Source organism: Furipterus horrens, unplaced genomic scaffold (genome assembly GCF_987537825.1).
Source record: "Furipterus horrens unplaced genomic scaffold, mFurHor1.1.pri manual_scaffold_4, whole genome shotgun sequence".
Lineage (NCBI taxonomy): Eukaryota > Metazoa > Chordata > Mammalia > Chiroptera > Furipteridae > Furipterus > Furipterus horrens.
Window position 1 is genome coordinate 19,657,139 of NW_028327174.1, and position 14,475 is coordinate 19,671,613.

A 14,475-nucleotide genomic window follows, 5' to 3' on the forward strand; every position below is an offset into this window, starting at 1 on the left:
CACCCCTCCTACCCCTCTGGGGCCGCTCCAGAAGGCAGGCAGGGGAGACGCAGGCCCCCCACTTCGGGGTGGGGGTTTCCCGGGGATACCCTCCCTTCCCCTCCCCTCCAGGCTCCGCCCCTGGCCCGCCAGCCCCGCCTCCCTCCGCCGCCGCCGCCGGCAGGGGTCGCGCTGCCCCCAGCGAGCGGCTCAGGCGGGGGTGGGGAAAGCTCCCGAGGCTGGTCGCTTTTTTCTGCCGCCGCTGGTTGGATCGTTTCAATAAAAGTCTTTTTTTTTTTTTTTTTCCCTCTCCTCTCTCGCTCTCTCGCTCTCCTCCGGGACACAGGCGGAGGCGTCAAGCCGCAGCTGCCGAGTGAGAGAGCAACGCACACGCAGCGAGCGAAAGCGGCCGCCCGCGGTCTCCTCCGCTCCTCACCGTCTGGCCCCAGAGAAGAAGGAGCCCGCGTTCGGCCGGGCCGCTGCAGCCAGGCTCGGTGCCTCCCTGCCCGCCTCGCTTCCGCCCCGGTTCCTCGGAGGGGATTAGTGGGCCGCCCGTGCGGCTCGGCGGTCCGGGAGCCATGTTGACCCGGGGACCTGGCAACGCGTAAGGGGCCCGCGCCGCCCCCCCGAGGCTTCGGACTCTTCGGCGAGAGTCGGAAGGCGGCTGCAGCGGGGCAGGCCTGCGCCTTGGAGACGCCTCGGGTCTGCCAGCTGCTGGGACCCGGACCTGCATCCGGTCGCCGCGGGCGTCGGCGGAGCCGCTTTCCCTCGGCGCCTCGCCTCGCCCGGGACGCGGCCCCCGCACTTGCTGGTGAGTTGGCGGCGGGCGGCGGCGCGGGTCTGTCCCTGCTGCCCGGCCGACCCCGGGCTGGGCGAGAGGGGCGGGAGGGTGGTGCTTGGGACGGAGCGCTGGGGCGGGCGGCTGGTGGGGGCGCGGGAGGCTCAGGCCTGGCCGGGAAGTTGCGAGAGGGAGGCGCGGCGCAGGGGCGCGCTTGTGCCCCTCGCCTTTGGCGGGGGGAGGTCCAGTGAGGATTTGGGGTGGTCGCGGCGTTTCCGTGGGTGGGGTGTGTCTCGTACTGCTTCCCTGGAGGCGCCTCCAGCTTCTGCCGCCGCCGCCGCCTCCGGTGCTTGCTGCCGCTTTGGTCTCGGGGGTTGGGGGGTGGGGTGGCCGGCTTCCCCGTGAGGCCGAGGAGGGGAAGAGGTTGGAAGTCCCCCGAGACACAAAGCTCCCCTGGGCGGGGGTAGAACTGCAGGCGCGGGCGGCGCAGCTCGGATGGGAAGGAAGGGACGCGGGTCCGCGGGAGGCGGCGGTCGCGGTGCTTTCAGCTCCTTGGAGACGCCGGTGGTGTGCGCGGGTGGGGCGCGCGGAGGAGGGGGGCAGCAGCCCTCGCGTGGGGCGCGGGGCGCGGGCCGAGACAAAGATCAGGGCCACCTCCCGCTGGCGGGTCACTCCCCGGAGTGTGGGCCAGGAGCAGAGGTATAGGCGAGGTGGGAAACCCAAGGAACGGGGGTGCTGCCAAGTATTGTTTCCATCGCCGTCGCGTTTCTCGGCGTTTTTGTGCCCGATGCCTTTGCTCCCCAAATGAGCTGGAGAGCTCCGCATCACCGCCCTCCCCCTCACCGCTACATGGACCTTCCTGTGGTTCCCCCCTGGATCTCTCCCCACGTTTCACCCACTCCTTTTCGGGCAAGCAGCGTTCTGCCTTCAGCGGGAGGAACGTTTGCTGATGACAGGATGCCTGAGCGGGCTCTGACCCTGAACTGCCTTGAACTCTTCTCTCTTCCGCCCACCCTTTCCTTCCTGGGATCTCACAGTGTCACATGGCCATCACAATTAGCTTTTCTTCTGCAGAAATGGCAAAAGCATGTCGCTGAAATCTCTGGCGCTCGCCTTTGCTAGTAGTATGTTCACCTAAGACGCGTCGTGGGGTCATGGCTCAGCACCTCTTAAGTTAGCAAGTTAATTTCCACGACACAAAGGGGGCCAGGGTGGTTTGAAGCTTTGGCTGTTTCTAGGGTCAGCAAAGTGTATTCCCAGTATCCAGACCTTCTGTCACTATCAGAAATTGCTTGACTTAGACAATTCTTCCATCCAACTTGGCTGATTCTTTCTGGAAGGATTTCTTTTAAGACGTGCTTGTGTGAGAAGGTCAGAGGAACAAATCTGAATTGCTGTCTGTTAGACTGACTTTGTTAACCACTGGGCAGAAGAAAATGAATGGAATCTTTAGACTTTTGGTGCCTTGAGTGGAGGAAACCCTCCCTTGCAGCTAGAAATAAGGTTCAGCCAAATTTTAAGGGAAAAAAAATTAGCTAGTCTAAATATCATTGGTTTTATTCTCCTATGAGACTTAACTAGTTGACTTACTAAATCTTGGGATGTTTTGTTAATGAAGACATTTTAGCCTTTGCAATTCTAACATCTGTATCTCTTAACACTGTTTCATAAACAACAGTTGGAACAAAAGAAAAAAACAGCTATATTTAAAGAATATTCTTGTTTTTATGTTGTGAGAGAGAATTTTGGGCTATAAAAAGTGCTGTTTTTAAAAAATCTGGTAAACTATCTCATAGGCCAGAAATGCTAACGATTTAAATGCTGGGCTTCAAAGAAAATAGGTGAGTCTTTGAATTTATCTGTTTTAAAATTATTATGCAACTATATCATCGATTTTCTTTACAGTGAAAATAAAGACATTGAAATACGAATGAAAATAAAATAAAAGTAAAGCCTGTTTAATATAGGGACGCTACTGTTATTGTGTGAGAACAGTCATACCTTGGTTGCTTGCTGCCATTAAAATGTTGACACTATAAAAATTGTGAAAGGATTTCAGTTTAGGAACCAATGTCTGAATTGTGAGATTCCTGCCCCCTACCCCCATCGCCACTTAACATATTTTGGATGTCTTTGAAATTGACAGGTCATATCATTAATAATTGATGTTTTATATAAATGTCTATTAAGGATACACTTTTTTTCTGCATGTTTATGAGTGTCTGGTTAGATAATAGAAGTTTTAATTCTCACTGGAAAGTAGTAATCTACCAAAAAGTTAACAGAAAATTATGGGTGAATTAAAAAAAATTATTTGTATTTTTCGAATTTTCACATTAGTTTTACAATCAAAGAAAAACTATATGAAGAATCAAAGTCTTCTTGCTGTCGTACTTTGCTTATTAAAAGAAGCTTCTATAAAATGTATCTTTTATTCTCATCCTTTGGTTCAGGCCCAAAAAGTAACTTTTTAGTGTTAGGTATTTGAAATAGTGTAGCCTGCCAAACATACTCTGTTACTAGTAGGAAGATAGAAAGAGATGTAACAAAGAGATGAAATTGGAAGAATTGATTCAGTGTGGCTGGCTACCTTAGCTTTATACACCAGTGATCTTGTTCTAAGTCATTGGTTTTACAAAAATTAGAGTAATTAAATTTTATATTGTCTGGAGCAGAATAACTATGTTTACTAAGCAGGTTTTAATGTATGTATTTTTGACATCTTTAGTTTTCAGACATTGATTCAGTCCTACAGTTAATGGTAGGAAGAGATGGCATAAAAAATACTTTACTTTGTCAAGGCTTTTTTTTTCCCCTTTTAATTTTCAGCAATATTTACCTCCTTTCCCTTACTCAAATAATAGAAACACTGCAAATATTTTATTATGAACAATGGAAGCTGTAATGGAAACTGAGGTAGTTATTCAATAATGAAGATGATGGTGTTCCTTAATACCTAAAAAAAAAAATAAAATAAAAAATCTGTGAACACAATTTTTGCCTTGGTATTTTCTTAGTTATTGTTTAAAATGCTGAATATTTACAAGGCACTACATTCTGAATCATTATTACTGTTCTCTAGTCTTTATAAAAATTACAGCATCATGTCATGGCATTCTTTTATATGCTTCCATGGTGGATAGTTACTTAATGAATTTATTGCTCTATTTTTTTTTAAAAACATGTTAAATCCCAACTTATAAAATATTCTTTGGAGTATTTTATTTATTTTAAAATGGCCTCCTTTCATACATGTGAAGGAACAATAATTTTGTGGTCCTTGATTTTTGAATGTGTAATTTTTGTTTAAATTTTTACGTGGGAGTTATTTAAAGTGTCTTTTATAAACTGATTATGGCACTTTGCATTTAAAATGAAGGTTAAAAAGAGATTTATGGCATTTAAAAATGAGCTTTATGTAGTATTTGTGAGGTAAAAAAACTGCCTACAACAGGAAATCTATTATAGCTTACTAGCATTCAATCTATAATGTTGGTAATTTATTTGAACTGAACGGGAGAGGGGCTTTAAAAAACAATTCTGTGAGATGTTTACAATATTAAGCCAAGAATTCTGTCATGACTGGATTCTTTGTTATCATTTTGATACCAGGTTCTTAGTTGGTAATTGCTTTGGTATCTGCAAAATATTGACCTGGAAAGAGGAATTGCCAAGGGACAGAAAAAATGTATTGAATGTATCTGAGGGTAGCTTACCTTTCCAAGCTTGTTTTCCTCTCTCTGGTGGCCAATTTGGAAAATCAGTAGACATCTCCGTGTAAATCTAATAAGTGGGGTATTACTATAAATAGTGTCATGTTCTGCAGTAACATGTGATACTAAATACTGCATTTGAGGTGGTTTACTGATTCATGGCATATTGGGATGAGTGAAAATTATCTTGTTCTCCAAAGTCTCCTTTTAAAAATATATTTTGATACAAGCTACGTGAAAGAAATGAACCTTATTTAATACCTTTGTCTAGGTGCTATGCCAAGTGTTACTTTGTTAAATCCTCACAATAAGCCCATTCTATAGGTATTTTGCCTGTTTTTTTTTTTTTTTTCCTTTCTCTTCTTTTCTTTGTATTACTGCCAAATACTTTAATTTGTTAGTATGACACAAAATACATTCTCTTTAAGTTGTGCTTTGGGTCCTTCACCCTCCATTGATTATACCTGTTTTTCAAGTTAGGAAACAAAGGCCTTAGGGTAAGTAAGTGATTGTCTCCAGGGTGGAGATTTCTTGTTAGGCATTCAAATCGTGGTACACTGCCTCCAGGGGATGTGATGTTAAAAAGTCAGCGTTGAGTGCTGTACAGAGATCTAAAAAGTGGTCAATTTTAAAGTTCATCAAAATCAGATTTAAATGCCATTGAATTAATTTTATTTGATTAAAAAAATAGAATTATACAAAATATATAAGGGAAGACAGATTTATACCTCAAAACGAATTAAAATCAAGATGCTAAGAAGATATTTAAAGTATTTGTAGACTTATTTTTAATAATGGATTTATCAATTAGAGTTTTGGGGGCATAAAATAAATATGAGTTCTGAAAAGCAGAAGAAAATTATTCCTGAACTTATGATAACAAGTATGTTTATTTTCATATTTTTATCTGTATGTTTGCTATTTTGACTTTTCATGTGTTAAAATTAGTTTGCATTATTCGAGCATATGCCATAAAAAGGAAGACAGCCTAAATGCACGCTGTGTAGGTTGCTTCAGTATTGGGTGAAAATTTTGACTTAAAGTAGGTGAAATTTTTGTCTATCTATACACAAGTAATTGCCTGTTGGTTTTGATCTTGCTTATAAAGTATTTTAACTAAGAAAAGTGTAAGTTTTGATCTTATGTTTTTATTGATATGTGACTGTACCACTGAAAATGGAAATATCAAACCAGATTGTACATTTTTGTTTGTAACTTTATATTGAAAACTGACCATTGTGATATAAAAATTGGAAATTAGTATTGTTGATATATACATTATTTTTTGTTCAAATTTAAAGAACAGAATACTATTGACTTGACCTGACGACAGTAGCCATTAAAGTGAAAAACAATGAAAGATTTGCTTTCTTTTTTTGTTTCCATAAAAATTAATTTAAAAGATTTGTCAGCCTTTTATAACACATTCTTGTTTCCTTTTATGTACTTGTTAGTGTAAACACTTTCAATAATACTCTATTTGTAAAGAATGGGAAAGGGACCCAAGAATAATATATCTTTTACTATATTTTAGGTTAGTTACTAACTCACTTTGTTATTCTCAAATGATATATGTAATACTGCTGTTCTTATAATTGGTGGTTAATATTTGTCATTAGTATGTGTTAATGTCAAATAATATAAACAAAGGTTGGTAGAACTTGAGAATATTTGTGAAAAATTACCCAGTAACAACATAGGGATTCTTTTTTTAAATTTTTTTTAAAGATTTTATTTTTAGAGAGAGAGTAAGGGAGGGAGAAAGAAAGGGAGAGAAACAGAGAAACATAGATGTGTGAGAAACGTTGATCAGTTGCTTTTCACACCAGCTGGGGGCCTGGCCTGCAACCCCAGGCACTTGCCCTGACAGGGAATTGAACCAGCGACCTTCTGGTTTGCAGGACAGAACAACGCCCAACCCACTGAGCGACACCACTCAGGGTGTACACGGGGATTCTTAACACTCCAAGTTTAGAGGCAGTATCCTTTAAATTAGTTAATATGTATTTTTAAAAAGTTTTTTTTTAAGTAATATAATTCCAGATTTTACTATTTTAACTGATTTGTACTGCTGTTTCTGGTGGGCAGAGAGCTTTTCATTGAATTTTTTAGAAGTAAATTTTGGATTCCTTACCAAACTTTAGCCTCTTGAGCATGTTTTGCTGAATTATTTTTAAGACATGAGCCCTTAGTTCTGGCTTTATTTTACATAATAAATTTGATATTCCAATTAACTCGTCAGTGTAATCAGTAAGTACTTTTAAAGCATTTGTTGTGTTCGCAGCATTGTGTTTAGTCATTGTAAGTGTTATAAAAATATAATTTAATGTGGCAATATTGTAACGTGAAATAAGAGCAACATTGGTTGTGTGGAATGTTCTGTGGTTGGCCCAACTCATGTTGTATATGTTCCTTGGACAGTCTCATCCATACACTGTGCTTCGTTCTTGTCACCTATATGCTGATGATCTCCACATCTTCATTTCTAATCCAGGCCTCTTTGTCTTGTTCCTTTCTAACTGCTTCCGAGATATTTCCTCTTAGTGCTCTGGTACCTGAGCTGAACTTTCATTATCCCCTACCTCCATTCCCGAGCACAGTGAATGCACCTGTTTGCATCATCATTCTGTTTGCAGCTTATGTTTTCTTACGGTGTTCTCCTCATAGTGCAATCAGTCACACCAAACCTGTTCATTTGATTTCCTAAATATCTTTTAGGTTTATCTTTTCCTGTTGTCATTTTTGTATGTCGGGGTTTGGGAATGCTTCATCTGAATTACTACTACAATTTTGCCCCATTTTAGGCCAAAAATAATTCATTCTTTCTGTGTATTTATATTTGTGTCTGTCTTTTTATCCCTCTATCCCCTCTCGCTCCCTCCCGGCTGTTCATCCACCCATCCATCATCCATCCTTCCATTTATGAAGTGCCTTCCTTGCACACGCTCTCCTAGCGCTCTGGTCAGTGTTAGGATACAAAGATGAGGAAAAGTGTGTTGATGTTACGTGCTGTGACAGTTGGAGAGAAATTCTCATTTTTGAGGGTAAATGCCACTTCTGAAGTCTTCTTTGATCCATGCTGGCCAAATTATGGTGATTCTGCTCTACCATTTATGTCTCCTACAGTACTTAACACATTGCATTGTAATTAATGACAAGTCTCCCATTGTGGCTGGCTTTGTCCTTCACAGGGACCGTGCTTTTTTGATTTTGGTATATTCCCCCCAAATTATTTATTGTTTAATTGCATGAATGAATTGATGAAATTAGGAAAACAATATTGAATTAGTAAGTTAGGGTCAGATTAATTGTGGCCTAGAAAGAGCCAAGAATTAATTTTGATACAATAGAAAATAAAAAGCCATCAAAAGTTTTTGAGCATTTTTAGATGGTACTTGTGTGAGAGTAATCTGGAAACAGTTTGTAGGCCAATTTAGGGGGTTAATAACTTGGCATTATTGGGTCTTTTTGAATACATGTGAGCTGTGCTAACTTACTATCTTCTGATAAATTATAAATATAAAATTACAAGTTATATGTAAATAAAATATTTCCTATTTCCAAAGGTCTAAAAATATTGGTCATTAATCAAGAGTAAAATCTTGTTTAACTGATTAAATTTTATTCTTAATGAAATCTAGATGTTTTAAATGTGTAGTACCAGACTTTTAAGTGCATTTACTAAAGTACAGAATTGCACTCCAATGGATAGAGAGCAGTTTATTTAATTTTTCTTGTTACCCTGGTAGTTTATATATACAGTTAACTGGGGGCTTTGTTTTCATTGGGATTAATTAAATATAAACTGGGCCACTTTTTAAATTATAGGCATTTTATTGATATTTATAATTGAATTTTAAATTACACCTCTGTTATAGTAGGCTCTTACAGAACTAGATTTATTTTAGAAATTAGTATGGCTTGATAACCTTTGAGATTTGACATTTGGTGCTTTTTTATATTCCGCAACTTACATGGTCTTAAAACATTAAAATTTTTTATATCAGTTAAATTTTCAAGGTCATCATTTATTATATTTTATCACTTCAGGAACAGTGGCATAAGCATTATATTTTGCAGTAATTTTTGTTCGTAAGTTTGTAAGCATGAACTTTTGCCCCTCCACTTTCTCCAAATTTTCTTATTATTTACATTTCTATTTTCTTCTGATTCCTTTCCTTCTCAAGAAACTATAAAATGGTTTATAACACTTTTTATTTTACGTATAATTTTTTTTAATCTGCAACTTTCATTTTTATTATGTAAAGTTTACAGTTGATTATATGCTTTCATTTTTTTTCATAAAGGCTACTTCAGTAATAAATGATAACCATGTGAACTTGAGCTAGTTACTTAAATTCTTAAGGATCAGTTTCTTCTATGAAATTGGGAAATGCCAAAACCTACTTCATAAGATTGTGGGAATTAAATGATGTGATAACGTGTAAAGCACTTTGCAAAGTACCTGACACCCAGTGAGCCCTCACAGTTAGCAATTATTTTTATTACTATTTAATGGGAAGAACTGTTGATAATAGTACTAGAATGCTTAGCTGATCCATTCCTTTAGGTTGATGAATATCTAAATAAGTGATTCACTAGGACAGTTGAATCAAAATATCAAAATAATTTCTCTGGCTTTTAGAACTGTACATACTTCTTGAGTTTCTAATCAGCCTCCCTACTCTCACCGAATTTGAGAATCAGTGTATTCGTGAGTTAATGTTACTGATAGGTGTCTGTTGCATCCTTGAGGTATATTGAGGGAGGGAGGATAGTATAGACTAGTGGACTAAATAATGTAGGATATTCATTGTTTCTTACCTAATGACCAATTAGAAATAAAGCTGTGATAATCTTCCCAACCAGGTTTTTCTTGTAACTGTTTTCCCTGTCTGTTCTCCTTCAGGCCTGTTACTGTATCACTTGTTGAACATCTTAGTCTAGACAGCATTTGCTTTCCTTGTTTAATGACTTGTTTGTAACTCAGGTTTTCTGAAGTCAAAGTAGAATCACAGGTCGTATAACATCCATCAAAAGAAGAAACTGGTTTTGCATTTTATCCTTTTGTCATAAAATCTGCTTGGATGCTTACTGTTTATTATCTTATGTTTTTCTAGGTGAGTGGCCTTAACCTGAACTTCAGAAGCACTCTTGTTGATTTAAAACAAAAAGTTAGACGTGTGTGCGCACGCGCGCATTACGCACATAAGTCTCAAGCTCTGTCCCATTACAACTGAATTGGAATCTCTTGAGTTTGGGTTTTTTAAATGTTATAGGCAATTCTTGGGTTTTAGAAATACTTCTAGGTTTTAGCAGTGCCAAGGAGAGGAACCACTCACATAAATTCAATTTAAAGTTAAGATAAATTGATTAGAACTTTTCATCATTCCATCTTTTATTTTTGCTTCCTTTTTCTATTTTGAATTGTCTTGTTTTATGATGTTTTGTGGGTTTCTCTTAAGTTTATGTATAAAAGTTGAACTGGGAAGCACCAAGCCAACAGTTGTTAGGAGTAAGTGCATCAATAGGAGATGGGAGGAAGTTTTTATATAGATGTGGAAGCAAAGCAAGGAAATTATTTGACTATCACGTAAGCAGTTGCCTTATTTAGGAAAGCCTAACTGGCTGTTGTGATGGGTTGTTCTTAAGTTTCATTTTCTCAGATTCAAATGTTTTGGCTTAGGTTTTGGTTTGCTTTTATGTAGACTATCAAGGCATTAGAGCCACCTGACTTTAATGGCCTTGTTTAGTTACTTTAACAGATTTTTTTTTTAAGATTATTTTTTAAAATATAAGAATATATAATAATGTAGAAAAATGACCATAACCTGAATTCCCTAGCAATGGTTATCACCTTTACCTTTTTTTCATATATAGAGCTTAATATTTTTGTTTCAGATCATTTTAATACATTAAAAAATAGAAGATCTCTAAGAATCAAATTTAATAAAATGTGAGAAGACCTTTTGAAGAAAATGCTAAAACTAAATACTTTTATATTTTCTATATATACAATCATCATCTGCAAAAAACGAGTTTTACATCTACCATAATTCTTTGTATATATTCCTGTTTTCAATTAGCTTATATTTTGTTGAGAATTTTTACATCTAAGTTCATGGATGAGATTATCCTTTTTTTATTTTCCCTTATCTGATATTGAAGGTTATGCTAACCTAGTAAAGTTGAGCCATGTTCCCCTCTCCTAGTCTCTGAAAGAAGTTAGGATTGAAATTCTTGGTCTTTGGGAGTTTGATGGAACTCATCAGTGGAATCATCTGACCTGTTGTTTACTTTGTGGGAACATGTTTGATTACCAGTTAAGTTTCTTCAGTGGTTATAGAATATTTAGGCTTTTAAATCTTTTTGATTTAGTAATAGTTAGATATATTTTTTCCAGTCATGAAGGGTCTTGAACAGGTCTTGAAGGTGAAAACGTGGTCATATTTTTATTTTTAAGAATTCTATGTACCAACCCCCGCACCCCCCCCCCCCCAAAAAAAAAGTGTGCTAAGCACTGATAAATAGAGTTGACAAAACAGGTTCTCCACCCTTGGGAAACTCACAATACAGTGGGAGAGGCAGTCACAGAAACAAATTACTATACGGCACAATAAATGTTAATAAAGAAACAAAGTTTATGAGGGCCAAGAAAAAATCTTTTTTATAATGGCACATACGTTTATTTTTACGGTACCAAATAATTCTAATGGTTATCATTTTCAGTAGGTGTATCAGTCCATCAAAAGAAGTTTAACCATTTTATAGTGGTTGATATTTATTAAAATATTACTTCTTACTTTTCATGATTTTAAACTCTAGCATGTGACACACCATCTTCCTACCTCCATTAGGGAACATAGGCACACAGAAATGGAATTCCCAAATCAAAGCCTCTGAACCTTTTCTGATAATGTGTTGTACCAGTGACATCAGTAAGGTGCCACATCTATTTTTAGTTACACTTATCATTAAGACATTTGCTTTTGATAGTTTATATGCAGAAAGATGTTACTGCTTACATTTGAAGTTCTTTTAATTGCTGGAATGTTGGGGTTTTTTCCTTTGTATTTTTCCTTCAGAATTGCTGAGGAAGAGACTTATCATTCTCTGAATCCTAACAGCTTTTTATTATTTTGTGATTTTTGTTTTTGTTTTAAATCAATATGAGATATATATATATTTTAATCTGAGATAATTTGTTGTAGTGATCTATTCACCCTTTTATTTAGCTCCAGCTTATTTTATAATTATCACTGCTTTATAGTATTTCATATCTCGGTACTCGTCGATTTCAGAACTTGTCAAACCCTATATGTGTCGCATTTTGACAAGAAAAAAATGTTTCAGCACTCAGCACTTACTATAACTTGTATGAGTCACGATGCTGCCCCACAAGAGGAAATGCTTCATGACTCGTCGCTTGCTCGGTACTCGTCGGTTTTGGCACTCATCATGAGTTCCTGAGTGAATTAACGATGAGTACCGAGGTACCACTATATCTAAATATATCTGGTATAACAGTTAGACACTCAATATTTTCTCCTAATAATTTTAATGTTATATGTTTCTTATTCTTTTATAAATGATAGGCAAAAAAAAACTAAGAATAAGTGTCTCCATTTTTTTCTTCAAAACTGATCTCTACTATAAAACTTCAACCCTAGATATGTCAACACATCTATAAGAATTGCATCAGGAATCAAGGTAGACTCCTCACATTTACTCATTGTTCAGGTTGTACAATGTAAATATCATTTCAGTAAAAATTAGGTAACTTGTGGTAGATTTTATTCATTTATTTATGCATTCTGTCATCAAGGGTGAACGTAATAGTTGTCCTGAAGAGAAAGGAGTGACATTTAGCCAGGTAGTTTTCTCACAGGAGGTGGTGCTAAAGATAATTAGCTTTACAAGTAGAGGAGAGAGAAGAAGAGAAGCACTCCCTACAGTCAAAGAGGAGTATGTAAAAGAGGTATGAAAAACAATGTTACATTCTTTTGAAATGATTCCTATTCTCCACTAGTCTATTAAGTATTTTCTTGTGGTAGGAATAGAGAAAAAAGGGTTGCTGATGGAGGTAGTGGTAGGAGCTGAAATCGGTAAGGAAGATATGCTAGTAAGGAGTTTGGATTTTATTCATCTACAGAATTGAGCTTTTGAACATTTTTAAGGCAAAATATCACTTTTTCTACAATGATGCCATTAGAAAAGTTTTATGAACACCTACAAAGGAGCTACTTCTAAATGTTGAGTGGGCAACCTTTTGTGATATATTGATGTTTCAGAAGTGGCCTCAAAGGATTGTTTTCCTACAATGGATGGTAAAAAGAGCTACTTGTATCTTTTTCTTCTGGTTTGGTTCACCTCAGAGAATAAGAATTATTTTACTGTCTCTTAGAAGTACTTGGAAATACATAGTTAATTTGCAAACAGTCTGTCATTTTTATTTTCCAATGAGGAAATGCTTCCACATGTTAGGAATTAGTTTTACCTTTTTTTTTTTTGGAAAATAGAGAAAACAGGTAAATTTATAGCATATAGAGATAATAGATCTTTTAATGTAACTGTGAATGTCAGCATATCAATCAGGAATGCAAATATTAATTGTAGTTTTACAAATGATTTTTAAGTTCTGTGCTAACACGGGTGATCATACAACTCATTAATAGTAATTCAGTTATTATAGGTTCTTTAGAATAGGCTAATTTTAGCAGCTACAGTGCATTTTGGTAAAGTCAACTAAGTTTGACTTAAAAGTATTTCCATTTTACTAAAGGTTACAAAGAATTTTTGGTACATAATTGCCTTTAAGCTAGAGCTGCCTTGTGTTATAGTATTTACTCTTCAGAAATTATCTCTCCTCCTCCTCTTAATTTGAACGCTTCTACTCTTTCCACATTTGTAGGCATTTTAAATTCTTTTTAAAAATTAAACTTAATTTTTTGAATAGGTAATAAAATTAAAAACTGGAAAGTATGTAGAGAGAGATACACAGAGAAGTCTTTGTTTCTTTTCTCTGTTTTCCCTCCCATTTTTTTTTTAAAGATTTTATTTCTTTATTTTTAGAGAGAGGGGAAGGAAGGGAGAAAGAGAAACATCAATGTGCAAAAGATATATCAATCGGTCGCCTTTTGCATGCCCTCAACCGGGGACCTGGCTGGCAACCCAGGCATGTACCCTGACTGGGAATTGAACCAGCGACCCTTCATTACACAGGCTGGCCTTCAATCCATTGAGCCACACCACCCAAGGCCGTCCCATACCTTTTGTAGGTAAACATTTCTTCTGTGTATTCTTTCATTGTTTCTCTTTGCAAGTGTGAACAAATGTGTATTTTATTTTGGAGATTTTTCCATATCTATTGTAGATAAAGATCTTCATTTTTAATAGCTGAATAGTACTTGATAGATATAAGATTATTTAGTCACTCAGTCCTCTGTGGACTCTTAGGTTGTTTTCTATCTTTTACTATTACAGTATTCAATGAGTTGGCCCTGGCTGGTTTAGCTCAGTGGATTGAGCGTCGGCCTGCGAGCTAAGTGTCGCTGGTTCGATCTTCCAGTCAGGGTACATCAGAGAAGGAAAACTCTGACTCCAAAAAACCTCCGCTGCCTTGCGGCATACCTCTTCAGGGGAAAGGCTAAGGGAGTAAACCCCGACAGAAAATCCGGAGCCGGAGTCCCTAAGGCGGTTTGACGTTGTAGTCAACACCGGCAACTCCTGCGGCGCACCTGAAGCCAAGCTGTATTGACTCCGTCTTTCCCTTGGACCCTTCAGCTGCGAAGAGAGGGGGGGTCTGCTGCATGGGCAACAGCAGACCCTCCATATCACCCTGCCCAGGCTCTGTAGCTTCAGTAGAAGCTACACCATCGTCTCTCGAGACGGACGGATGCCGACGATTCAATGAGTAACATACATATAACATACTGTACTTTTATAAAGAGATTAGATTCTAAGAACAAGGATCTCTAAGCGAAATGATAAATGCTTCTATACACA

General features: G+C 38.1%; 1 protein-coding gene across 2 annotated transcripts in view; it reads left to right on the forward strand.

The window, feature by feature from the left end:
* Positions 1-582: 582 nt before the first annotated feature.
* The window catches only part of CDK17 (cyclin dependent kinase 17), a 397,794-nt gene continuing 383,901 nt past the window's right edge, over positions 583-14,475 (forward strand). For both annotated transcript variants that reach the window (XM_090272669.1, XM_090272670.1), the window contains exon 1: positions 583-790. The gene's annotated coding sequence lies outside the window, so the exon portion shown is untranslated. The remainder of the gene's footprint in view (positions 791-14,475) is intronic.